Genomic DNA, 10,641 nt, shown 5'->3' on the forward strand with positions numbered 1-10,641 from the left:
CACTTGTTTACCTGACAACCATGAGCATCGATACACAGACAGGTGGAGGCGACAATTAACCCTCTCACTGATAAACAATTTTTCTTACAATCGCCTACTTTTAAAATTATTTTTTGTACTAATCTCTTCGATAGTTTTGTAACGTAGAAGAAACAAAATTAACCTCCTCCCTATTTTTGTTTCCTCTTTCCATCCAAACCATCTTTTACAGTGCTCTGAATTTCAACAAAGGGCGACTAAAACAGCAAAAGCAGATCAAAAATAGAACTTCCAGGTATAAACACTCGGTTCTTCAAATGGAAACCTCAAAACTGCCAAGCCACAATTACGAGAAAATAAACGCGCGGGTCATCCATTAAGGGAGGCAGAAGGGTGGTCGTTTTTGCGAAAGTCGGAGTGAGTGCAACAAAAATGCGAGAGATAAATGGTGCAGAGGACAGGTGGGGGAGAGGTGACGGGGAGAGTAGCAATGAGGGAGTGTGGTGTGCGGGGACTACGTGACAAATTAATTGCTTCCCCAGAAGTGACATATGATTCCCGCGACATTTAGCGCCGCCCACGCATGATAGACAATAATAAACGTGTCACGGCAATATAGTAGAGCTTTGACAAATGGCGCGTCAGGTGTCGCCATCCCGGCACGCATAGATCACCGTTTGCTGAAGGAAGCCCCGCTGCTCCGTCTGTTCCCTCAGCACGCTGTGACTTATGGGAAACATGGCGGTATATTTCATCATTATTGAACTGAATTTTTAAGACTATAATGAGGAAATATTAGAAAAAAAATGAAATAAAAATGGACGACTGAAATCTGATCAATAAAGATTTTTTTTTAAATCATAAATTTTGAAACTAAATTTTCCTCATTATAAGTATAAAATATTAATCAAATGAAAATTAAATGTATGAATGCATTATTTTTTTCACATGAGCATTTCCCTACTGTAAGCCTCAAAAAAGAAAAAAAACTACAAGTTTATCCAATTATTTTTCCTTAATAAGTCCTTTGTCAACAAATCAAATAATACGATAAATGACATATTTTTCCATATCAATTCTTCCCCAGCAGAGCATCAAAATCCCTTGACATTTTTTTCTAATTAACATCGTAATTAAACCATATTTTCTACTGATTTTCCCTTATAAAGCTCCAATAAATACATTCATTACCGATAATACGAACAACAAATTTTTACATTATTGTCCCAATGGAGCTTCTAAAATATACTATTATAAAAACAACAATCATACCAAAAAAATTACATTTCTTAACTGAATTTTTCCTCACCGGAAGCGTAGAGAACTACACCACCACTACCACCACCACCACCACCACCACCACCAAGAACAACAACAATAGCAACGACTTCCTATTAATTTCATTCACTGAAATCAGAAAAAAGAAATCAACAATTAAAATACAAATTTAGCACAACATCTTTTACAGAAATTTAGATTCATTCACATTCCTCTTAAAACAACCCTGAACATCAACTAAGATTAAGACGAAGTTGTTCAGATACTCAGACACACTAATCAAAAGTCTACCAGATCCAACAAAACAACAATACGCAGGAATATTTCATTATTGTTACAAACGAAAGGAAAGTAACAGTCGTCAGTCCAGCACGTGATCTGGCGATGGTGAAGTATCCATTATGCCCGTACACACATAACAGGGCCAGACTGCTAGTGATGTGCCCCTGCCGGGAAGCATGATAAAAACTACTGTTTACATTCCAAACTTACTCATTGCTATAAGAAAAAGATCTTCAGCGTGAAAGAAGTCAAATTCCATAATCTATCTACATATACATACATACATACATATATATAAACGTACATATATAGACATACATACATGCATAACACATTAACTAATCTGTCACGTCCAGAATGCTGCTCCTCGGATAATAACTTCACAGACCACTACACGTGTGACGTCTGGACCATAAGCACCTTGCAATACGACACCCAACATGAACCACCACGGGCTGCTATACAAGCCAAAATCAGTCGGTATTAATGACGAACTCTGAGCCCGGTGGAGTAAACGGATCGACTGAAGCGTGCGAGGCGTGGTCCTAATGGACCCTTGAGGGACCACCAGCAGGGGCCGCACTACCGCAGCAGCCTCGGCAAGCACATTTACCTTGGTGATGGAGTTGATGTGTCACTCGCATAAAGGCCCGTATTCAGAAACGCATTGCTCTCTCACCACGACTATTTTCAAAGGTCACAGAGATGATTAGCCGGGTTTTCAAGAGTGTACCTCCTGTTAATAATGTAGATACGTTAATAATCTGTCACTAGAACCATAAAACAGCCGTGAAATCCCGTGTCACTTCAACTAAAGCCTTCTGAATGTAGTGGAGATGCGGCACAAAAATGTTTCATAATATGGTCATAAAATCATTACGTGACTCCATGACTTGCCGACACCTGTATATGTGCAGTGCACGAGATGATTATCTGGGGAACTATCTGCTAATTTTAGAGGACACTTTCAAAACTTTCATTTAAAGAGTCATTCTTTAAGATGAAATTGAGTTGATGCTCTCACTATTTATATTTCTGAGAACTATCAGGCAAAGTTATGTTCTGTTAGCCAATCAGCGACTAATCAGAATCACCTCTCTCTCTCTCTCTCTCTCTCTCTCTCTCTCTCTCTCTCTCTCTCTCTCTCTCTCTCTCTCTCTCTCTCTCTCTCTCTCTCTCGTAAGACTTTTCCCTTTCTGTGTGTTTTTTTTCTCTCTCACCTCATCTGCATTCTTCCATCAAGGACTCCACTTAACTGTGCATTCATTACGATACTTCTCGCTAACTTCTTACATATTCTCTTCTTACTGCTTCGTTCTTTGTCCTCCCCTTACTCTCACTGCTCAACAGTCCTTGCCTAAATGACTCCAGTATTTGTATTACACTACTTGATGGTCTTTTTGTTTTTACTTTTTTGTTATTTATATCTTTATTATCCTACTTCTTAATATTTATGTCTATACTTTGCAACACTGCATCTCTCAAGCCTCTTTCCTTTTCCTATACGTGTAAAGAAGGCTGATTAAGCCACACGTGTTAGCCAATATAATTCCTAATTTCCTAAGGTGATCTTGTATTTTGCTGGTGAGGGAAGTTACACTGATAAGGAATTTCTTCCTTATATACTCTCCACAGTAATCGCAGAGTGTACGATATGCACAGATATGCACCGTAAATAAGAGAACCTCGCGACGCCGGGTATGAGGTGCATCTGCTCTCCTACCCTCTGACGTGGGTTTTTATGTGGATTGCATTTGACTTCCCAGTTCGTGACGTGTCCATGTAACCACGCCCGTGAATTCAGCAACTGATACATTTGTAGGAAATGGGCGTTACAATCTAAGGAATCTGTCAATCTGAATGTTCGACTGTCTTGTCTGGATGTCATGTCTGGTCTGTCCTCTGTGAAATGTATACATATGTGGACATTTTGGCTGACACATCCACCTGTGCTGACTTCACGCCCGTCGCTATGGCGTTCGTTGCACCATTGGTAATTATAGAAGTCAAAACATAACAGAGCATAACACCACCTTTCCATTAAATTTGTCTCCATATTGCCTCATTCCTTAATTCCTCCTAATTGATACCGTTTGTGCCATATACTATTTTACAGAACTCCTTCCCAGAGACCTCAGCAGAAGCATGACATGTCAGGGAACGAGCAAGGGTGGGAGCAGTGAAGCGGCGTGGGGAGAACTGTGAACCGGGAGAAGTTGCAAGTTTGCATGATAGGGAATGGAATTGGGATTGGATACTTGTTACAGAGATGACAAAGAGAGCGGCAGGACAAGGATGGAAGTAGCACGATATGAGCAGGAAATGTAGGATGTGGCTGCAGGTAACATGTGGGTATGGGGGCGGCTGGGAGTGGGTGGGAGTGGGAGTGGAAGAGTATGGGCGGGAGTTGCATGATATAGGTGGCAGTGGCAGGGTGATACCAACAGTGATAGGGTTTAGGGTGGCAAGAAATAGGTGACAGTGGCAGGGTGATGTCAACAGTGGCAGGATGTTAGTTAAATTCGCACGGTGTATGTGGGAGTGGCAGGGTGTGGGTTTGTGAGATAGCGTGTAGGCGCGTGTACGGATGAAGGTATGAATGGCAGGGTGTGGGCGTGTGGGCGGGGGTAGCAGGGCGCCGCACCTTTATTAGCGCGGCGACATCGGGTGGAGCATCTCGGCCTGATCGCTTTATGGCCCAAATTACCGCAAGCCGCCGCCCTTGAGCACGATCCATGGCGCTCATCCCGCAGCCCGACACGCCTCCCGTTAGTGTGTGCTTCCCAGATCCACACTCTTATTGCCAAGGAGGAAATAAACTTGAATTTGAATGTGAACTATTGCAGAGATTGTAGGTCACGTCCTTCTTTAGACAGATAAATAATAGATAAAATGAATGAATCAAATATGTAGATGAATTTATGGAAGGTTGATTGTTTTGATGACTGAAGAAAAGGGACTATGAGGTAATTTTTTACATTCTATCGAGTAAGTACATAAGAACATAAGAAAAAAAGATAAAGCGGCAAAAAAGCCATCTAGCTTACAAGTAGAAGTCCCTTTTTAAAACATAACTACTTCCATTTACGTATAGTAAGAAGAAAATAACACACAGACACACACACACACACACACACACACACACACACACACACACACACACACACATGATGCTTTTACTGATGGAGGTGCTGGTTTAATAAAGCTGGAAGTGTTGATGGTGGTGCTTTGGTGGAAGTAGGTCCTGGTGGTGACGGTGACTAGGGCAGCTGTGGTGGTGGCAGCGATGGTGGTGGTGGTGGTGGTGGTGGGGGTAGCGGTGGTGGTGGTGGTGGCGGTGATAATGGCGGAGGTGGCGGTGGTTCATGCTCGCTGTCACCCACCCATTAAAACTTCGGGACACCAAATATGCCCTGGGACTCCGCTTCCCACTCTGCCTCGCCTTGCCTCGCCTTCCTCGCCTTCCTCGCCTCGCCTCTCATCCTGCAGTCAGTCGTCACCGCCCATCGGCATCAACATGCACGTGGGACTGAGGCGACCTTGTGCGCTTATGGAAACTTACTTTGGAACATCACACACACGGACACACACAGACACACACACACACACACACACACACACACACACACACACACACACGAGTCTGACTGACGCCCGTATTCTGAAAGGCCCTGCACTCTCACCACGACCAATTCCAAAGGCCATAGACATGATTATTCAGGTTCTCAAGAGTGCCTCTCCTGTAGATAATGTAGAAGTCTGTACAATCTGTCACCGGAACTGCAAAAGCAACTCTGAAAATCCCGTGTAACTTTAATTATGCAGCCTTTTGTAATTAATTAACGATGTAGAAATTCTATCACTCTGGCACTAAAACTGTAAAACCATCCTTAAAAACCCGTGTAACTTCAACTACAGAATCTTTTCAAACTAGTTAATGATGTAGAAATCCTATCAATCTACCACTCGAAACGTAAAAGTGCCCTTCAAAAACCCGTGTAACTTCAACTACAGATCCCTTTGAAAATAGCGAAAGTATAGCACAGATGTGTTTCAGAGTACGCTCCTGACAGACAGAGAGGAGGGGGGGACTGCAACACTTTTACAAAATAAAGAAAACGGACAAGCGTGACGCTGTTGCCTGCCTAATGAAAGGACGGCCGCCGCAGTCAGCTATATGCAAAGAAACAATACATTTTTAAGTGCTTTTCTCTCCGTCAGCAGCCAGCCTAACCTGTATCAGCGGCGGCAGTGTGGCAGGGTGGCGGCTGGAGGATGGCAGGGTGGCGGTAGGAGGATGGCAGGGAGGTGGCAGGATTAATGGTGAGGCTGGAAGAGGAGGAGGAGGAGGAGGAGGAGGAGGAGGAGGAAGAGGAGTCATTTTTTTCCTCCCTTCAAAGTGGAGAGCGTTACAGAGATGAATGAAAGGAATAATTGACTCTCTCTCTCTCTCTCTCTCTCTCTCTCTCTCTCTCTCTCTCTCTCTCTCTCTCTCTCTCTCTCTCTCTCTCTCTCGTTATTTACATACGCTGGAAACTACAAATATGTTTTTCTCTCTTATTGTCTTTTCCCTCTCTTCATATTTACGTTCTTTCCAATACTTCCTTCTTTTCCTTTTTCCCCTCGTAGCTGTTTTTTTTTTTTCATTTCCCGTCCTTATCATCATCTTCCCCCTCCTCCTTTTCCTTGTCGCTATTTCTCTTCTCTTCTCTTTTTTCCCTCTTTCACCTCCTCCTCCTCCTTTACCTAGCCGCTGTTTTTCTTCTCTTCCTCTCTTCGTCTTCCTCCGTTCCCTTCCGCCTTTCCCTTGTCGCTCTTTTTCTCTTCTCCTCCTCCATCACCACCACCTTCTTCCCTCAATCACCCACACGCGCTCCACACTCATTCTTCACCGCAGCACATTCAATCACTCATTTCAGTCCGCCTCGGTGTGTGGTGTCGGCGGCCAGCGGAGGGGCGTCTGTGGCTGGGGGAGCGGGAGTATTGGAGGAAGGGACAGTGTGAAAGGTGTGGGCGGCTGGGTTGTGGCGAGGCGGTGACGGGTTGTTAATAGGTTGGAGTGGACCGTTGATGCGTTGGGTTCTGCCTGGGTGAGTACAAGAGAGGTGAGGGTTAGGTGATGGGTTTTGCAGTGTGAGAGGCATGGATGGGGACTAAGCGGTGAAGTTATTCCATTCTCTCTCTCTCTCTCTCTCTCTCTCTCTCTCTCTCTCTCTCTCTCTCTCTCTCTCTCTCTCTCTCTCTCTCTCTCGCCTACCATTCCTTTCAACACCTAGTTCCTTCTCCTTCCGTCCATCTTTTTTACATGTGTGTTCTAATCTACATAACATCAGAATCCTTATCCTATATCCTATTCTACTTTATATTATATTTGCTTAACATCGCTATACACCGGGTATTCGATATATGCATGCGAATTCTATCGTATGCGAATAACGTAAATGTGCCAAGTATTCTCAATATGCGACAAAAATTCCCTATTACGCGAGTAGCGGCGGTGGTGCGACTGCTTGGTGAGGTAAGGTGGCCGACTCGCACTAGATGGCGGTGAGTGTAAATGTTTTCTCGCGCTTTCCTCGCACCGCACACAGCCCACAATTTTTTTTATGTTTTGTTTATTTGCAATGTCTTTTCATATTATATATTACAATTTATCTTTACTAATATGTTTTACTGTTGCTTTAGTACCTTACTTTTTTTTGTGCAACTGTGCCGGAATAATTATTTAGAAGGCTCAAAACCGGATCGTGGAACCTAACCCCCTATAATTAATGGGATGATAGGTTCGATATATGCGAATTCCCATTATGCGAGCTTTTCGCAGCACGTAACCCTCCCATATAATGAATACCCAATGTAATTCAGTTTCAAATAAGCATACTTCACTGAACATAACAAAACTGCACTACTGGCAGGCTAGAAAATATAATATGCGGCAAGATCAAAAACAGAATCAAGGCGCCGCAGCAGCAAGGCTACATGGCGCCGCTAGTGTTAATAGGCAGCGCTACACTTCCCATCCAGAGCCGCCGTCAGCCAGTACAGAAATCACCATGTCTAGTCTCCAGGCTGAACACTCTATCACAGAATGACCTGCCACGCGACCAAGTGGAAATTCAGGACGTGGTGTTGGGCAGGGGGAAAGTGTCACGTGGTCAGGGTGGATGATTCAGTTACTAAGGCGCAGATTTCACCCAATGAGTTTCAGTAACCTTGATATTTACAGTACAGAAATCCTTGGTATTCTTAGAGTCTCCCTTTCTAGGTTCTCTGATCTCAATACCATCCACTTCATTACTTCATTGCCGCCTCGTGACACTCTGCCCACTGAACGTCCTACCGAGCCCATCTATCCCTTATAAGCTGAATACATACCGGAATGATGAACGATTGAACTCATGCAAGTCAGCCGCTAACGAACGGGTTAATCTTCTCACTGTGATGTATTGGCTGGACGCGAGGGACAAGAGGTAAGTTCCTGATGATGAGTTTCAAATGCACTAACAGGAACTGAGGTAATAGTCGGTGGTTTAATCCGTTGATTCCAAGTGATAGTATCGCATTTGCAATTTCATCTGAGTAACTAACGATTTTACTAAGAAAACAAAATAAAACATGAAACTACGATCTGAGGGTCTGTTCTGAACGACTCAATTCTTTTCATGTCAGTGGTGTCTGTCGAAATTGTTCCCTAAACTTGCACCAGACTGTTTCATTAAGCTTCAGGAGAAGCCGTAGCGGTTCAATTAAGGCTTAATGAGCAGACCTGACTGGGAGAGTCGACCCTTTAAACTGCGTTACAGAAAAGCCTGCATGTGTTTATCATGCTCTCGTGATTCTGCAACTGATTGTACTCTACTGAGTAAACTTTCTCATTTGCACACTTTCCATAGATTGCACGATAAGAAAATATCCAGCGTAAACTAAAACAAATGAACAACACAGAAACCTCAATTAAAGCAACACTAAAATTCAGAAAAGAGAATGAGCGAATACTTTCACCTCCTGCTTGCCCAGTGCAGCAACACACGTGGAAAAGGAATACAAGACAAGCAGATTCTGAATGTACTCACAGAAGGAACACGGAGAGCGAGGGCGCCGTCCACCTGCCACTCACCTGTCAGGGAAGAGAAAGGGACAATCATCACCTGCTATCACCTGGTCACTTCCCCTCACGCTTACTCCTGTCGCACTGTTTTCTCTCCTGGACTTAAAGCTCAGAGCCCGGGAAGAGTGGACAACATCCTTCCACCACATAACACACACAACTGGAAAAAAAAAAAAAAAAACTCAAAAACGTATTTCCACGCGAATTAGACACTCCCCCCTGTGGACCAGTACATATTTTCAGGACGTGCCACAAACCTTATGCACTTCACGTCCGCCTACATGAGTATCAAGGCTTAAGATTATCCATACGAGTAAACTATCGAGCTCATACTTCATTATTACCAATGCTGGGTAAGAAACATGAGATAAAACGCGCCAAAACAAAATATTGAAGAGACGTTGTATGAGAGGCAGGAATGCTATACAAGATCACAGACGAGGAGGGGAGAGGAGGAGGAGGAGGAGGAAGAGGGTGTCTGGGTAGCTGAGATTGACTTTAAGAGTCCTCAGTGGATTTCGCGCGAGGACTAAGGGTACCAGCAGGACCTTGAGAGCAAGTGTTCCGCTGTAAGCATAGATATGTTAGAAACAGTGACTTTACCCCCTGATGATGGACTAAAAGATTGTAGTAGTAGTAGTAGTAGTAATATTAGTAGTAGTAGTAGTAGTAGTAGTAGTAGTAGTAGTAGTAGTAGTAGTAGTAGTAGTAGTAGTAGTAGTAGTAGTAGTAGTAGTAGTAGTAGTAGTAGTAGCGGTAGTAATAGTAACAGGAGGAGGAGGAGGAGGAGGAGGAGGAGGAGGAGGAGGAGGAGGAAGAGAAGCTGACAGCGGTTTAGTCAAAGGTTAGGAGGCACATATAATAAAATCCTCGCTACGTCTTTTAAAGACCTGTTTATGATACCAATTTCAAATATTTTTCCCTTACTCGTAGTTTCTTCCTCCTCGCCATCCCGTTGCCTTCCTTTTCTCCTTTCTTCCTGCTGAGCTGCCTATCTCATCCCTTCCACTTTCCTCCTTCCCCTCTACCTTACCAGCCTCCTTACCTCCCTCTCTCCCTCACACTTCCATTTGTTCCCGTCTCCCTACTTCCCTCCGCTTCCGCCGCCCCGTTTTCCTCTCCCCTCCCTGTCTGCTCTCCTTCCCCCATCCATCATCTCCTCCCTTAGTACACAGGGTCTGGAAAACGACTCCTGCACCAGAGTGATCGTTTGTCACCTCTTTCCTGAAGGAGAAAGAGGAGAAGAAGAGAGAGGACGAAGAGGGGGAAGGGGGAAGACAGACAGAGGAGAAGCAGTGACCAACATCTCAGTTATCACCATCACCACCACTCCCACCATCACCATCACTACTATCGCCGCCGCCACCACCACCACCACCACCACGTCCTTTAGTATACGTCTTTTCAATTGCTGAGGAATCGATCGAGAGATTTAATATTTGCTTATTTATTGAGTTCCGTGTCTGTTTAGTTCTGTACACATGACAACTTGTTTGTGTGTGAAAAGACAGTTATGGAAAGAGTTAATTTCACCTGCTATTATAAAATAACAAGATACAGACTTCACACACACACACACACACACACACACACACACACACACACACACACACGTTTATGAATGGCCAAGTGACAGCCCAAATGGAAAAAGGAAGCGAGGCGGTAAGTGAATTGAGGGAAAATGATAATTGGAGGGAAAATGGAGAAACGTTAAAGAGAAAGCAACTAAGGAAGAGAAGCGGAAACTGGAGCAGGGAAGGAGGAGGAAAGTAAAAGGAGTTGGATGGGGAGACGAGAAAGGAAGGACACATCAGCGGGTGGGAGGCAGGCAGGATGAGGAGTAGGAGACGTGGATGCCTGGCAGGAATCGACCTCTGTGTGAACCACCTATCGCATCACACACCACGTGCTTGTGTAACATAATAAGTAATACACATCTGCCTTCATTACCTCTCGTCAAGACCTTTTACAGCAAACAGCCTCTTTTTTTTTTT

The 10,641-nt window shown here is 44.0% G+C and overlaps 1 long non-coding RNA gene across 1 annotated transcript; it reads right to left on the bottom strand.

Moving 5' to 3' along the window:
- Window positions 1-975: 975 nt before the first annotated feature.
- LOC135093419 (uncharacterized) lies at window positions 976-8,836 on the bottom strand. Its single transcript, XR_010263349.1, has 2 exons — window positions 8,613-8,836; window positions 976-6,625 (listed from the first exon to the last, which is right to left on the bottom strand). It is a non-coding gene; the product is annotated as an uncharacterized LOC135093419 (long non-coding RNA).
- Window positions 8,837-10,641: the final 1,805 nt, after the last annotated feature.

This window comes from Scylla paramamosain, chromosome 3 (assembly GCF_035594125.1).
Source record: "Scylla paramamosain isolate STU-SP2022 chromosome 3, ASM3559412v1, whole genome shotgun sequence".
NCBI lineage: Eukaryota > Metazoa > Arthropoda > Malacostraca > Decapoda > Portunidae > Scylla > Scylla paramamosain.